The sequence below is a fragment of the Mobula hypostoma genome, chromosome 23 (assembly GCF_963921235.1).
Source record: "Mobula hypostoma chromosome 23, sMobHyp1.1, whole genome shotgun sequence".
Taxonomy (NCBI): Eukaryota; Metazoa; Chordata; class Chondrichthyes; order Myliobatiformes; family Myliobatidae; genus Mobula; species Mobula hypostoma.
In genome coordinates, this window is record NC_086119.1 from 34,808,802 (window position 1) to 34,827,055 (window position 18,254).

The window sequence follows — 18,254 nt, forward strand, 5'->3', positions numbered from 1 at the left end:
TGACAACACTGTCATCACTGTTCCCATACTCCAGTAGAAATGAGGAGAATGCTATGAAAGTGGCCTAGTTGCTGCTGAAGAAACACATGGTGTGCACACAGCAGTGTACCTAAGTCTCTTGGTAATATTAAGACACTTGTGCTAGACTTTAGTACTTACCTAGTCCAGGGGCTAATAGACCGCAGAACTAGAACACGCCGCCAACAACTAAAAAATTGCTGAAGCCCAAAATTTCCACTGGCATAAGGAGAGTTTATTTTTATTTATCTGGGGGGGGGGGGGAGGCATGGTAGCATAGCAGCTAATGCAATGCTATTACAGCACCAATGACTTGGGTTCAATTCCCGCCACTGTCAGTAAGGAGTTTGTACGTTCTCTCCATAACCGCATGGGTTTCCTCCCAGTTTTCTCCCACATTCCAAAGACCTGCAGGTTAGTAGGTTAATTGGTCACATGGGTGTAATCGGGCAACAGGGGATCATTGTTGAAAAGGGCCTGTTACTATGCTGTATTCCTATAAACATAAAATAAAAAAAAATGTTAATGACCAAGGCCAGAATTTATTACCTGTCCCTCAGAGTCATTCAGAAAGTATTCACGTACCACCTGATATTGTTCCTGACATTCTGGTGCAGATAATCCTACAAAACCTTGTTAGGCACTTCCAGTTTGTCAACCCAGCAGTGATGGAGGAATGGCAGTATATTTCCACAAAGGAATAGTGTACAACTTGGAGAGGAATACACACTTGCCGCCTCTGTAATACTTGTTGGCAGTAATCATGAGTTGTTCAAGTAGTTTATGTGGGAAGAAAGCAGCGTGGCATTTTTTGTTGATGATGAGCACTGCAGCTACGGTGCGGGGAATGAATGTTTAGGTTCAGGATGACATACCCACCAAGTGGGCTGTATTGCACTGGATGAAGGCAAGCTTCTTGACTGTTGTTGGAACTTCACCCCTTTTTGCAAGCTGAGAGTTTCCAGCACATTATTGATTTTGTATCTTGAAAGTGGTGATAAATTGTGAAGAAAAAGCGTAGGATTTCAAGAGATCCTGTCTCTGACCTATACTCATAGCTGCAGTATGTATTTAACTGATACAGTTGAGTGCCTGATTTGAAAGATTGAAGCTGGTGATACATTGATAGAGAATGCACTGCAATCTGTTTTGCAGAACCCAAACACCACAGCTCAACCAGGCAAAAAGAGTAACCAACAACAACAACAGAATCTGTAAGAGTAATTCCTAAACTAAAATCGTGTATGGACTTTGTTATGAAGGAAATATGCATATAGTTGTGTTGAAATCTTATGCCAACAGCACAGCAATTTATGTTGAGAAGTAATTTAAATTACATGGGCACAAATGCATGTAAATCTATCTGGATTTATTGAATCGCTATGAGTAGGGACTGTCCATTGTATTGAATATGGAAATCAGAATGCTCTTAAACAAGTGTACTAGGAAGGATATGAGAGATGTCATGCAAACTCATGATAACAAAGTAGTTGTAAACACGTTACATTTCCATGTAGACAGTATTGTGCAAGATGGATGATAACCAAGTTGCAGATTTTAGCTCAAAAATAACCTTTTTTGTAAATTGCCCAAAACCTGAAGAATGTGACAATCATACATTATTTAAAGAACAGCAGCTCATGAAGACAGTAAGTCCCAGGTGCAAGTATTATTCAATTATAATTAGGTCCACAGTAACCACTGATTATTATAGAGCAGAGTATGGTCATGTTAAGGCAGTTTCATTGCTTTAAGCTTTTGCATAAAAGCTATCCCCTTTGCCAATCACCTGTCCAGCTCTTGGCTCCATCCCTCCCCCTCCTGTCTTCTCCTATCATTTTGGATCTCCCCCTCCCCCTCCCACTTTCAAATCCCTTACTAGCTCTTCCTTCAGTTAGTCCTGACGAAGCGTCCCGGCCCGAAATGGCATCTGTACCTCTTCCTAGAGATGCTGCCTGGCCTGCTGCGTTCACCAGCAACTTTGATGTGTGTTGCTTGAAATTCCAGTCTGCAGAATTCCTTGTGCTGCAAAGAAGGATGCAGCTTTGAAATATAGGCTCAGTGGCCACTTCATAAGGTGCACCTGTGCACCTGCTCATTTGTGCAAATATCTGATCAGCTAATCATGTGGCAGCAACTCAGTGCATAAGAGCATATAGACATGGTCAAGAAGTTTAGTGTTTAGTGACCAAACATCAGAATGGGGAAAAAATGTGATCTAAGTGGCATTAACCGTGAAAAGACCAGACAAGGTGGTTTGAGTATCTCAGAAACTACTGATCGATGAGATTTTCATGCACGGCAGTCTCTGGAATTCACAGAGAATTGCACGAAAAACAAACAAAAAGATCATTCCATGAGCAGCAATTCTGTGGGCAAAAATGCCTTGTTCATGAGCGAGGTCAGAGGAGAATGACCAGAATGATTCAAGCTGACAGGACGGGGACAATTATTCAAGTTATTAAAGTTAAGAGCATCACTGAATGCACAACCCATTGACCCTTGCAGTGGATGGGCTACAGCAGCAGAAGATCATAAAATGCACGCGGTGGCCACTCTATTAGGTACAGCAGTTACCTATTAAATTGGCCACTCAGTGCAGAGTTTTTCTGGTGGTGTAGGGAGAAAGAAACAATCTGTGTCTAATAATTTGGAAGGGTTAAACGTCGTATATGTAGCTAGACACATATCTATTGCGAATTAAGATTTAACAGTAAAGGAATTAACTACTTATTGAATTGACTTTTATATTAAAAAAATCTATTGACCTTCCTATATTTTTTAGCACTGCATGAGCAAGATAAGACTGCCCATGAATAACTTAGCTACATTGCAAATGTTATGAGAGAATATGACTGAAATAATAAGCATTTTAAAGAACTGAAAATGGAATATAAATTGCTGACAAAATTTGATGTACCAGTGTGATTTGTAATAATCTCACAGATGCACTAAATGCTGTTGTAATTGCCTGCACTCACATTTAACTGTAATGGTACCAAAGTCTGATTATTCACCATTCTCCTCAATGCTTGTCTTTGTTTGGACACACGATGGTTATATCATCTGGTTATTAATTGTTTGTGCATATGTGAGCCACACTCTGTCCCTGAAGAACAGAGAGATGGTGCTTTAAAGGATCCTGCAAAATGTAAACCAAGCAACCATCTCCAAATTTTATCATTATTAACAGCATAATGCATAACGTTTGCCAAATTCGCCCATATTATGCATCAAATCCTTATACATTCTGTGCAAAAGGTCCGCCTGCAGTGAATATACAGTACAGTGCAAAAGTCTTAGGCACATATGTATAGCTAGGATGCTGAAGACTTTATCACAACACTGTAGTGTCAATGTGGAGCTGAGAACGTGTTTGTAAATCTGGCAGGAGCAAAGGATGTTGGGAATGTTGAGGGTGGAGCACCATGGGACGGGTGTGGGACAGGTGGCAGAAAAGGAGTGTCAGCAGTGAGAGTGACGTGGGTATAGACACACCCTGCCCTAAGATACCAGGCTAGGTTATTTGATTCCAAACACTTGGTTTATTGATCATTACAGATTGTCTCTCTGCTGCTTCCTGCTCACTACACTCTCTCTTCCACTTTCCCCATCCATGATTCCCCTCTCCCTGCCCCTTCCCCCTCTCAGTCCACAATAGAGACCCATATCAATATAAGGTTTATCATCACTCTCATTATGTAAAGAATGTTTTTTGGAGCACAGTACAGTGCAATACATAAAATTTCCACAGTGGCGTGCAAAAGTCTTAGGCATCCTTATTATATATACAATATGTGCTAAGACTTTTTTGCACAATACTGTAAGATATAACTGAGTTTCTGTTCCATTTACTTTAATGGCTTGTTAAAATATTACTGTATTTCTCGATGAGTGACTTTCCACTTAAAGACATTAGAATGGTGACAATGAGCTGTACCGGAATGAGCTAGATCAGCTGATTAATTGGTGTTGCAACAACGTCAGTAAGACCAAGGAATTGATTGTGGACTTCAAGAAGGGGCGTTGAGGGACCACACACCAGTCTAAACAGCAGTGGAAAGGGTGAATAGTTTCAATTTCCTGGGTACCAACGTCTCTGAAGATCTATGGCAAGCTCGACATATTGACACAATTATGAGGAAGGCCGCTATATTTCATTAGGGGTTTGAGGAGGTTTGATTTGTCAGCAAAGACTCCAACAAATTTCTATAGATGTAGTGTGGAAAGCATTCTAACTGGTCGCATCACTGACTGGTTTGAATGGTCCACTGCACAGGATAAAAAAAAAGTTGGAGGTTTGCCAGCTCAGCCAGCTTCATTATGGGCACTAGGCTCTCTAGCATCGTGGATATCTTCAAAAGACAATGCCTCCAAAATGCAGCATCCAGTATTAAGGACCCCCATCATCCAGCACATGCCCTCTTCCTATTTCTACCTTCAGAGAGGAGATATAGGAACCTGAAGATGCATCTTCAATATTTTTTAACAGCTTATTTCCCTCTACCATCATCAAATTTCTGAACAGACAATGAGCCAACCCTTTAACACTTCGTCACTATTTTTGCTCTCTTTTTGCACTATTTTTATTTAATTTATGTATATATATATATCTTTTTGCACTACTTTATATGTGTGTGTGTGTGCGTGTGTGTGTGTGTGTGTGTGTGTGTGTGTGTGTGTGATGTGTGTGTGTGTGTGTGTGTGTGTGTGTGTGTGTGTGTCTGTGTGTGTGTGTGTGTCTGTGTGTCTGTGTATAATTGTCATTCAACCATCCATGAAAACAGCTAAACGGCACAATGTTTCTCCAGGGCCAAGGTGCAAAACACAGTACCAACAGGTATACAAAAGCACAAGTTAGCAGTAAAGTTGAGTCACACAGAAAATAAAAAGCCCAAGGCCCTGGGATAAATGAATGTTGCGGCAGTCTACAGTTGAACACAGTCCAACTTGCCTTCTGCCGAGTAAATACCAGGGTTCAGCACTGACTCCAGCATAAACACCACGCCACATTGCTTCCAGCACTCTGGTGGGGCACCGGACACCTCCTCTTGGGTGGCTGCAAAAAAGGCAATACCACGGGCTGACGCCTTGTCCTTGCTACGACTGAGCCCACAGGGCTCCCCCACCATCGGCCCCGTCATTCACCAATAAACCAATGAATTGGACCTGCAGCATTCCACACCATCAATATCCAACAGGGTCTTGTGATCACAAGAACAGCGACAATTTGGGCCAAGACCCTTCATTAGGGCCTGGTAAAGGGTCTCGGTCTGAGATGTCGACTATTTATTCCTCTTTGTGGATGCTGCCTGACCTGCTGAGTTCCTTCAGTACTTTATGCATGTCACTCAAGATTTCCAGCATCTTCAGAAACTCTTGCGTCTATAATTGTCGTAAACTGTAATTTGTTGCACCTGGCTGTAACTGATACTGGCTGTAATGAAGGAGCATTAACACATATAAACACACGAGATTTTGCAGATGATGGAAATCTGGAACAATGCACACAAAATGCTGAAGCTGCTAGTGTATTTTGGGGTTAGCACATATAGCAAATAACTTCCACAGCTGACTACAACCACCAGTCTTTAGATGCAAATATGAACTGTGGATTAAATCTGAGATGTAGCTCTAAACAACGAGTTTTTAAGAACCATGAACCACAGTTATTTGGAAGACCAGACAATGCTGATTTAAATTCATTATCTGAGTGTCTGCAGTGTCGGTGCAAAGATGAAGGTGTGAGAGTGGTGTGTAGTAGGAAGGAAATATTGTAAATATGGAATTATCCTTTGATCTTTAGCATATAAAAAGTCATGTAGTGTTGGGTCAGGCAGGCCTTTTTCCTTCAAAAAGGGTCTCAAAGTAATGTCTACTCTGTCTCATTTTGCCAAATAAAGAGACTGCTTCTCATCTACCAGTACTTCCCTCTGCTGACTTTGTTCATGTGACAACAAAGGAACTCAATAAGTCAAGCAGCATCTATGGAGGGGAATAAACAGTTAATGTTTTGGGCTGAGACCCTTCATCAGGATTGGAGAGGAAGGGGGCAGAAGCTAGAATAAGAAGGTGGGGGTACAAGTTTGCAAGTGATAGGTTAGACCAGGTAGTGGGGAAGGTGGGTGGGTAGGGAGGGATCCCGTAGGTGGAAGAGTTAAAGGGCTGAAGAAGCAGGGATTTCATAGAAGAGGACAGTGAACCATGCAAGAAAGGGTCGGAGGAGCGAAACCAAAGGGAGGTAATAGGCAGGTGAGAAGAGAAAGCGTGACAGGGTAACCAGAACGGAAAATAGAAAAGTGGAGAAGAGGGGAGAGAAATTACCAGAAGTTAGAGACATCGATGTTCATGCCATCAGGTTCAAGGTTATCCAGATGGAATATAAGGTGTTCCTCCTTCAACCTGAGTTTCGTCTCATCATGGCAGTAGAGGAAGCTATTTTCTGAGACATGTCAGAATGGAAATGGGAATTCGTATTGAAGTAGGTAGCTGCTAAGAGAACATCTGGTAAATTCTTCACTCTTCCTCCTCCTCTCTGTTTCCATTACCCATTCTGGTTACCGTCTCACCTTTTCTCTGTCAGGTTCTGTTTTCTTCAGCCCATTACCTCTTCCACTTATCCTCTCCCAACTTCTTACTTCATCCCCCAAACCACCCACCTTTTCCCTCACCTAGTCTCACCTAACACCTGTCACTTGTACTTCTTTCCCTCCCCTACCTTCTTATTTTGGCTTCTGCTCCCTTCCTTTCCAGTCCTTATGAAGGATCTTGGCCCGATACATGACTATTTATTCCCCTCCATAGGTGGCTAGGTGGCTGCCTGCTTTGCTGAGTTCTTTCAGTGACATAAGCACATAGTTTGGTTTCATATGCAATCTGGTTTGGGCCTGTTTAGATAAGAGATCAGTTTAGAGGGTACTGACTGAATCGTATTTTGGCTTTGCAGAAAAAGTAGCTACAAAGTATAAAACCAAATATACTGAAAGCCACTAAAATCTACAGACATATGGGTGATTATTCAATCACAGTAGTAAACGTAAAGACACAAAAAAACAGTAATCTGCACCCTAATACAACAGACCCTTTTAAAGATGCTACAAAGTAAAGCTCAGAAGATGTGTGAAATTTGATTAGGCCCTCTTGGGAATCATATAAGTCCCATTTCACTGTTGGTTTCTATGTGTAAGCTACCCTAATGCCATTTTAAACAGGGGTTTAACCAACTTCGCAATTATTTTATGAAACATCTGACTGGGCCTTACTTTGCCATGTTTTAACAAATCAAAAATAGGTGCAATCCAACTACTCAGTGTTAAGTTTCGTTCTAAGGCAGTATTTCCTCAAAATAGATGTTCCTGGGAGGGGCTACTGCACAGGACAGAAAGAAGCTGCAGAAGGTTATAAATCTAGTCAGTTCCATCTTGGGAACTAGCCTACAAAGTACCTAGGACATCTTTAGGGAGCGGTGTCTCAGAAAGGCAGCGTCCATTATTAAAGACCTCCAACACCCAGGGCATGCCCTTTTCTCACCGTTACCATCAGGTAGGAGATACAGAAGCCTGAAAGCACACAATCAGCGACTCAGGAACAGCTTCTTCCCTTCTCCCATCCAATTCCTAAATGGACATTGAAGCTTTGGACACTACCTCACTTTTTTAATATACAGTATTTCTGTTTTTGCACATTAAAAAAAATCTATTCAATATACGTAATTGATTTACTTGTTTATTATTATGTTTTATTTTATTTATTATTATTATTTTCTCTCTCTCTGCTAGATTATGTATTGCATTGAACCGCTGCTGCTAAGTTAACAAATTTCACGTCACATGCCGGTGATAATAAACCTGATTCTGATTCTGATTCTAAAACTATTAATTTTGCCTTTAATGTGGTGGGTCAGTGATAGGAGAAGAGGAAGGATGGAAGGATCTTCCCAATTACACCTACCCACACCACCTTGTCGTTCAAAATAATCTTTTTTCTTACAGTTCACTTTAATTTTTATTGCAATTTTTAACCTTCCCTTCTGGATGAGGACTGATCTTATCTTATACTGTGGATCATGTTATCCTCAGCAGGAAACTGAAAATATAAATATCATTATCGTTGAATATGATAAGCCTGGAGACTGCTGCACATCTGATAATTGATTAAGTGTTAGTTATCTTCATATTAAATTTCCCCTCTTGCATTTTATTAACAAAACTTAATCAATTTAGATTAAATGTAATAAAGCATTTATTAAGTATTGCATACAGTATATGAAGTAAATGGTGTACACACACACATCCTGGTACATACAATTTCACTGTGGAGTTTTCAAATATTGCTTTATTTCAATTTTTGTGATATATCTAACTTTAAGCTGCAATAATGGAAAATTTAATAAAACAGGTATGCCTCTCAGGGTAAAATTGTCAAGATTCTAATATCAATGCTGTCACATTCTGAGAATAGACCCATTCTATATTTGACATCAACCTTTAAAGGCACTAAGAATAATTCTATAATAATGAGGCTAAAAATCAACCTGTCATGTGCACCCAACTCCATTTTGCTTACCGTGTCTCCTTTAAAAAGGGAAATTGATCACTGTTTTATCGCTAAATTTGGTGGGGGAAAGAGTGAGAAATAATGGTAAATGGTAAGTTAAACCAGTTTGAACTGTGTTCTGATTCAATGGGGAAGATGATCTGAAGAGTGATATACCATTTAATATAGGCACATGTATTGGAATGAGATCAGCAAAGGGAAGTAAATAACACACTCAGTTTGATTGCAGCAGGTAGAAAGAAGGTGGGGTTCTGGGTTTATTCAGAGTGATTGCAGTGAAATCAAAGGTGCAATCTGGATCAGAAAGGGAGACAATGATTCAATTTTGGACTGAAGCAATTTTAGGGAGATAAAGTTGAACTCAAGTGAGTACACAAAACTTCATATATGCTCGGCCGGATTTCTCTTTTTCTTTTACCCATACCTTCCACTGCTGGGAATAGAAAACAAAGTTGAACAGTGTGTTGATTTGAATGGCCTCACTGGCCCAGTGCTAGACCATAGCTGGTGCGCTCATTTCTAGTCACCACACCGCAGGAGGATACCCAGCAAGTGGAAACAGAGTAGAAATGCTTGGGCACACGGGAGGCAACAAAGTAAATGAGGAGGGAACTGCTGAGCTGACAGTGTAATACTAAAAGCAAATGACGAGCAAGCAAGTTTCTTTCCCTTAGTTTATCAAAGTCACTTCCAGTTGATTGATATGCTCTAAAGATTATCAAAAAGGTAATTGCATTATTGGACAAGCATTTGATTGCCTAAACTGAAATTTAACTCACTGACAAACCAAATGTTAATGACCTGAATATCAGTGCAAGATATTCCATTTATAATGAAATGAAAGGTTTTGAGAAGAAGACTGTTCAGGTAGAAAATAAGCATATATCTTTGAAGAGAAAATAAATTAATTAGTGTCCAAATTGGCATTTAAATTGACACCACGTAAGGGGCTGACACTAGTTTTGCTTTAGCAGTAGCTTTCTATTTTTAGTTAGGAAATGAGTGGAGTTGTTGGGACATTATAGGAAGGGGAGGTGTTGGGACATTATAGAAAGGGGAGGTGTTGAGACATTATAGGAAGGGGAGGTGTTAGGACCCAGGAAGGGGAGGTGTTAGGACATTATAGGAAGGGGAGGTGTTGGGACATTATAGGAAGGGGAGGTGTTGGGGCATTATAGGAAGGGGAGGTGTTGGGGCATTATAGGAAGGGGAGGTGTTGGGGCATTATAGGAAGGGGAGGTGTTGGGACATTATAGGAAGGGGAGGTGTTGGGGCATTATAGGAAGGGGAGGTGTTGGGACATTATAGGAAGGGGAGGTGTTGGGGCATTATAGGAAGGGGAGGTACTAGGTCATGAGAGGAAGATGTGTTAAGGGAAGTAACATTGAAGGTTGGAAATGTGATTGGGTGCTGGTGAGGGGTATGGTGGAGACATGAGCTAGTGTCCAGGGTTGAAGAAGTGACTGGGGTTGGAACAACATCAGAGGAGAAGTGTAGGGATTGGGAGCAGGACGATGGAGGAGCTTGGCTGGAACAAACAAGGTGGTGCGCACAGCCGCCAGAAGACCAACACCTTGGGCCCAACAGTCGTGGCCATGGAAATGCTGATACAAAACCTTACATCTGAGGACTACTTTTGTTTCCTTAACTTTTCTTTCAAAGTTGCACAAAGTAATTTTTAAAGCAGTGTATTTCACTTAGCTTTCAAAACTTTGTTCAGATGCTTTTGGATAAACATTTGGAATGAGTGTTGCACACAACACACAATTGCAGGTATGCCACTGAGGCTGAAATTCTATTTCAACCTTTAAATCAGATTACCCAGTGTTCTACGCGCTAAAGCATCTAACCATTTCAACTCGCAGGTCCAGATATTGGTGTGGGGCTGCACAGTAGCGTAGTGGTTAGCGCAACGCTTTACAGTACTGTACCAGAAATCCTGGTTCAATTCCCATTGCTGCATGTAAGGAACTTGTACGTTTTCCCCATGACCATGTGAGCACCCCTCTGGGTGCTCTGGTTTCCTCCCATAGTCCGAAGACTGTGGTTGCAGGGTTAATTAGTCATTGTAAATTGTCCCATGATTAGGCTAGGATTAAATTGGGGTTTGCTGGGCAGCATGGCTCAAAGGGCTGGAAGGGCCTATTCCATGCTGTATCTTAATAATTAAACAACCATAGTTATGAACTTATATTTAGCATTTGATATGCTATGCTTTACTTCATCAGATGAAGCATTTGAGTACAGGAACTGCAATGTCATGTTACAGTTGTATAAAGCATTGGTTAGGCTACACATAGAGTATTGTATACAATTTGAGTTGACATGCAACAGGAAAGATGTGTTCACACTAGAGAAGATGCAGAAAAGATTCACAGGAATGTTACTTGGACTGTGGGGTATTGAGTTATAAGGAGCAATCGGAATGCTCTGTTGGGGTGGGTGTGGCTTAGTGATTTTATAAAGGTATAGAAATTATGAGGGCCATAAATAGGGTAGATAATTGTGGTAATTGTTCCCAAGTAGTGGAGTATAAAATTAGAGTTAAAGTTAAAGTCTGCCCCGAACCTTATAGGCTCATCAGACCGGTGCTTATGCCGGTTTCCGTGGCGTGAAGCGACTGAGAGTATGAGACTCCCCCCTCCCCCCGGTTAGGATGCCAGTCTACCATGAGGTTAACCCCCAGCATTTTGCTGGTACACATTTTCAGCTGGGTGGACATGGAGCAGTGTGTGGTTAAGTGCCTTGCTCAAGGACACAACATGCTGCCTCGGCTGGGGCTCGAGCTCATGACCTTCAGATCGTTAGTCCAACACCCTAACCACTTGGCCACGCACCACACAATATAAAATTAGAGGCCTAGTTTTAAGGTGAGAGGGGAAAATTTGAAGGGACTCTGAGGTACAAGTTTTTGCTTATGAAACCTCTCTTTACTGGGTGTCTCTAGAGATGCAGCTCGTTAGCCCTCACTGACAGCCACTGGACTCAGCAGTGAGAAAACTACCTTTCTCAAATTCCATACGTGTAGGGTCAGTATGACCTGAGTCCACCAAAACCGGGAGGTTGGGATATCTTGACCACCCAAAACCTGATCTGCGTGAATACTACGTAAATACTGCCCCCATGCAATTAACCATCAGCAAGAAATAACAGACCATACACTGCATACAATTATAAAGAAATTATATTTATGGATGCCAGCTTTATTGAACAGTTAATAGGAAAAAGAAAAGAAAAAATAAATAAAAAGGGCCCATTAGAGTTAACCCAGTCCAAATGTGCACATAAGTTGGAGCTCATCTTGAAGTTGTCTTTAACTCATGTACTGGACCCATGGTCTGCGTGAAAGCACACACCACCTTCCGAACGTCACTTAAAAATAACCTTGAAGAAATTGGCTACTCCATGGGAGTATTGGTCCTTCCTCCTCGAAGCCTTTCATCTGCACCAAGTTCCTTGTGCAATAGGGATGGCATCCTCAGTCACCTTCCCTCCTGTCTTCCCCCAGCTCCTGCCAAAAAACCCTCAACCCACACTAGTGTCCCTCACGAAAACCTCCCTGCCTAGCATCCTCTTGAACCTTCTCCCAATTCCACCATCCTGATTGGCTGACACAACTTTCCTAAGTTCAACAACATAGCTCTTTATTCAAACATGCTAAAAGCAGAGCAGACTGCTCTTACAGAATTGCTAAATTGAAATACCTACAGCATAGCAGTAAAAATCTTAACCATGGCATAACACATAGAAGATGGCATGTGGAGGTGATAGAAACAGTGTGGTTACAATGTTTAAAAGACATTTGGATAAGAAAGGTTTAAATGGTCGCATGCAGGCAAATGGGATAAGTATAGATAGGCATCTGGGTGAACATGGATATGTTGGGTTGTCGGGCCTGTTTCCATGCTGAATAAATCTCTGAATCTATTTATGATCTGAGTGTCACACTTTCTGTAAAATAAATATAGTACATGGTCTGCAAATTTTAATATATTTGTTAATTGAAGCAAGCAGTCTTGGTGTACCTGCGATTATAGTATCTTTCAGATTCCAAAGCAGTTTATGAGCCAGCATATCACCATGGATTTCAAAGTAATTACATGGTGTAGCTGTAGACTGTGCACTAGTAATGAAAAATGAGCAATTGATTTCAGCAAGGAAGCTCCAAATGTGCTGATAAATGTACTTAGGAGATGATTTTTGTTTTTTGTGGACATTGTACAGTATTACATATTAAAAGCAATACCGAGGAGAGCTGTATTTCGTTGAAGCTCTTGTCTATCTCTTCCCATCAAAGAATAGAAACACTCGGCATTTAAACAGAAATAGAACATAATGATGAAGCAAGCTTGGCAATTACGAAAGAATGTGCAAAATGGTGAATCCTGAAAAATAAGAATGGGGATGTAGTTAGGTATCAAAACTGAAAATAAAGGATTGTGGACTGTACAGTTCACGGTGAGAGGAATTGCTTTAAAATTGAGTCTACAACAGTTTTATGGAAATAACTATTGCATATTTAGAATTACTCTGCAGAAGTGTTGAGGGACAATCTCTTTGAATTGTGATAATGGTGACCTCACAATGATGTGAGAAAGCGAACACCAGCCAAGTAACAATGAAAGGTCAGAATCAGGATGGTGACTGACTTTGAAGCAATGTTGTTCAAGAGAAATGCTTTGTACCTGGGCATCTAGGAGGTTAAGCCTATCTTCTTTATGCTTGTTTCATGATATAATTGGGAGAAACACAGACCACATCTGATCATTTTAAAGAGATTCTGAAGCTCTGAATAATGCACCACAGGGATTTGCTTCAGAAACCTCAGAAATTAAGTTTTTTTTCTTCTCACTTTGTGGCTCCTCTATGATACTCTTTTATGGAAAGAAGAAAAATTAAAGTCTGAAATAAGATCAGAAAATGCCAGTAAGATACAATGTCAGGCAGGATCCGTAGAAAGAGAAAAAAAATGTAAACCATTGCATTTTGGCATCCTTCACCAGTTCTGATCAAGGAATCCTGGACCCTTCACCAGTTCTAATCAAGGAATCCTAGACTCTTCACCAGTTCTGATCAAGAATCCTGGACCCTTCACCAGTTCTGATCAAGGAATCCTGGACCCTTCACCAGTTGTGATGAAGGGATCCAGTCCTGAAGTGTTAATTGAATATCTAGCCACAGATGTTGTCTAGTCTGCTGAATGTTTCCAGCATTTTCTAATTTTAATTCAGATTACCTTTCACATTCATCTTTTGTCTATAGCCAAGGTGAAAACAAAGTCTTAATGATCAGACAGTTCACCTCATAAAAATCGGACCTTCAGCAAAAAGTAATATTTGCATAATAAATTCATAGCCTTCTTGAAATTTGCACAGTGACACATCTTTACCAACATTGTTGTTTTGCCTCAAATTTATCTTCACGTACCTTTGTTACACTACTCTCCAGACGCATTTGAAATGAAATACAGCTAAGTTTCATTTTCTAAAAAAATGATTAATGTCTGTAGCTAGTATTTCTAACCAAGCAATTATTCTTAGTGACAGCACATGTTTTGTGTTCTGGAGTACTCAACCGTGGGCTCCTTCCAGGTGGCAGTAGCTTTGGACAGCTTGGCTTCATTGAGAACCTCTAGGGACTGAGATGGCCCTCTGCTTTCATGCATTTGATCATGAGATGATTCTGCATCTGCTTTTAGCATTTGTCTTGTGAGGGATGCTGAGATTATTAAAGAGACAGTGCAGAATGGATAAGAGTGCCTAGTTTAAACATAGCCTGAGAATTTCTTAAGAACTACTGCTGGGAAAAAAAAGTACATGCCTTTAATGATACATGGCATAGGTCTACAAAGAAGGTCTAGGTCACTGACTGACAAACCATATGAAAAACCAGAAATACAAAGCTATTGGAGATCCTTCGAAATAGGATACTGAAACACGTTTATCCAGAGTCAGGAATGTTCCGCCAGTTTTATTGGAACAGTCAATTTGGCATTAAAGTAGTTATAATTAATATACAAACATTTATACAAAATAATTTTTATCCCTGCTTCAGAATTTTGATAAGATGTTGGCGCTGACTTCTGCTATTACTGCTTTTATTTGTATCTTCAGAAATTTTATTTATTGCTCCACTATGTTCTTCTCTAATTTATGACACTACTTAATAGAAATATGACAACCCTAATTTGATTTGAAACAGCAGTAATTTCTCTTGAGTTACACGTTTTACAATTTGATTAGGTTCCTTGATGGCTTGCAGCTTTTTAATTACCTGAGCCAAGGATGACAGAAGCGTTCTTTGCACTTTAGATTTTCATTGCATATCAGAATCCCCGTGACGGATATTCCTGTGTACCATTCTTTCTATGGGAGAAGAACTGTTTCCTATTTCAATAAATAACAAAGCAGGCAATATTAAATGTGAAAAGAGACACACAGAATAGCACTTTGGGCAGGTGGCCATTCTATTGATGAAATGCCAACTCTTTGACAGAACTGTAAAATTACTCCTTTTCCTCAGCTCTTAACCAATTGCCCTAACATCCTCTCTTAAATCACGGAAAGCCCTGTCCAAATTGAACATTGTAATATTAATATTTTCTGAAAAAGGATCTAATGCTTTCCTGGTGTATATGATGAATAAACTCTTCTCGGGCTTCCAGCCAGATAGAGGTATCGATTACAACCGACATTTTGATGACAAGCTCTGCCATCTTCTTCAGGGATCATGCCTGGGCATGTCTAGTCTGGTGGTATTTATAACCATTTAGTCCATCCCTCCTAATTGGTTGTTCCTCTTCCAATCAGGTTTTTGCTCTCCCACCTTGTTTACAAACGAATTTCAGTTCTTACTTAGAATGAGACCTTCATCATTTTAAAATTCTTTTCCTCTAGTTTTATTTCAACGGTTTCCTTTACCAGGCGGTTCCAAAAGCCATTGGTGCGGCACGGTAGTTTTGTGCTCTCAAAGTCGATCCTATGGCCATTGGGAATACAGTGTTCTGCTACCCCCGATTTCTCTGGGTAACCCAAATGGGTACACCTCCTGTGCTCCTTGATACGGGTTTCCACTGTGTGTCCCATCTGGCTGATATACGCTGCTCCGCATGCACAGGGATCTTTGTAAATACCAGCTGACCTGAGTCCCAGGTCATCTTTGACCCAAATGAGCTGTGACTTGAGCTTCGTTACGGGTTCGTGGATGGTATTAATCTGATATTTCTTCAGGATCCCGGTGATTCTTCCAGAAACCATAGAAATATAAGGAAGACAGGTGGTAATGATGGGTTCCTCCTCATTGTTAGGTTTCCTGATTTTTCTGTCAGCCCTTTTAAGGGCCTGATTAATTTCCTTCACCTTATAGCTATTCTGTAGGAACGGTGAGTGTAATCGTCCTATTTCCTTAGGAGTCTCTCCGAGTCTGAGATAGTTTTTTCACGGTAAATCAAAGTAGAAAGAACTGCTCTATGTTAGGAGCTGTGACGGTAGCTGTGGGTTGCCGATAGACACCATGTCTGAGGCTATCATCCAGTTTCTATTGTATTAGAATGTCCAGGAATGGGAGGCAACCAGTCTTCTCCATCTCCATCATAAATTGAGTGTTTGAATGTATGTTGTTCAGATGTTCCTGGAGCTGTTGGAGTGCCTGGAGTCCATGAGGCCACACTACGAAGGTGTCAAAGCATTTTGAAGTAAGATGATTTCACATGATCATATATCCATTTGGGTTACCCGGAGAAATCAGCGGTAGCAGAACATTATGTTAGCAATGGCTTTAGGATTGACTTTGACGACACAAAACTACTGTGCCATGCCAGTGGTTTTTACAATCACCTGGTAAAGGAAACCACTAAAATAAAACTAGAGGAAGAGAATGTTAAGAAAGACAAAGGTCTTACTCTAAGTAAGAAATACTAACCAATCAGGAGGGACGGACTACGGGGTTATAAATACCATCAGACTAGACATGCCCAGGGATCATTCCTGAAGATGATGGCAGAGTTTGTCATTGAAATGTCATTTATAATCTATACCTGTACCCAGCTGGAAGCCAGAGAAGAGTTTATTCATTAGTATTTTCTCTTTAATTTCTATTATCCCTGTGAGTTTACATTCTCTAGATCAGGGGTTTCCAACCTTTTTTATGTCATGGACTCTAATACCATTAAGTAAAGGGTCCGTGGACCTCAGATTGGGAATCCTTGCTCTGGATAAACCCAGATGGGTTTGCACAATATCTTTATTCAGTGCTGTGGTGGAGACATCTTGATTGGGAATATTGTAAATGTATCAGAAATTCCTCTACCTTCCCACCCTGACCACTATGGATAGGTTTTCTTAGTTTATATAAATCTTACTGAAGTATTCTTATAATTATTTTTATTACAGACGGTTGGTTTCCAGTAAGTTATCTCATCCCTGTTTGTTCATTATATTAAAAAAATCTACCCACATAATAACAGCGATCTTCCCATTTTTTACACAAATCGAACAGATTCAGACCTTAAACAATCTAGTGTATCCTTTTTTATGTAGAATTATTATAATCTCCCAAATCAATGCAAGTTCAATCCTCTCCACTTTGAAATAACCACCATTGTTGAGAATCCATTCCTGTCCTTGCTCGAGCTATTTGAGCCACATTTTTGTTAACGCAACCACATTATAATCCCATGTGGCAGCTTGTGCCTGCAGCTCATCAACCTGATTAGTTACACTGCAGACGCTGACGTAGATACAACTTAATACCTCCCTTTTTACTTCCGCTATGTTCCTCAATCTGGTCCCAGCAAATTTTTGTCTATTTATAGTTTCGCTAATATTTATACCGCTCTGCCTTGTGATCTTATTATGCTCTTTTCTGTTATGTTATGGTGCCTTCCTGCAGAATTAGTTTAAACTGTGTCTTTTGTGATGAATTATGTGAAACAGAACAAGGAATGATTATGTGTCTGCGACTTGTTCAAGATTGCTTGGGGTGAATGGGCAGTACAGCAGTGGCTAAATATTGAACTCCATTTTCACATTGACATGACAATTCACAGAATGATAAGAGTCATCAATTTAAAATTTGAACATAAGGATTTAGGGAGAGTGGCTGTATATAAATGGTTTTTGGAATACAGTGCCACATTGAATGCTTTAAGCATAGATGATTTTATTTCTTCATTGGAAAACAGATATTTGACAGAGAATAGGATGCAGACTGATGGAGGAGAGTATAGGGTAGTTTTATGATTCTATTATTTTGGAGGCTATTTTTCAGCTAACTGCATGATGAGGACAGGCACCAGAAATCCCAAAGCATTAGCATTCATCCAGTTGCAATTTCTGTGTTCCATGCATATTTATTCTCCTACAGTATATCAAGAAGCCAGTTTTCAGGACTGTTTTTGAGTTGTCAGCTTTCTCTTGGCATGAATTTTCTTTCTCAGGCTTTTGATCAACTTAAGCTTGTTTACTGGGTTGCTATCTGTTAGCCTGTCTAATTGTCAGATGAATCAGTATGAGTTGAAAGTGATTATATATTATCAATGTGAAACATACAATTCAAAGGTTTATTTTCAGAGATTGTTATAAATTAAGAAATCAGTCTTAATTGGATTGGAGTTTATTAGCAATGAGGAAGTGTTGAACAAGTAGACTGGAATATATTGGCAATTATATTAGCAGATTTCA

At 40.2% G+C, this 18,254-nt stretch overlaps 1 protein-coding gene across 1 annotated transcript in view; it reads left to right on the top strand.

The window, feature by feature from the left end:
• galnt17 (polypeptide N-acetylgalactosaminyltransferase 17) overlaps positions 1 to 18,254 on the top strand; it is a 477,425-nt gene that overhangs the window by 198,348 nt on the left and 260,823 nt on the right. The gene's annotated exons all lie outside the window — the stretch shown is intronic.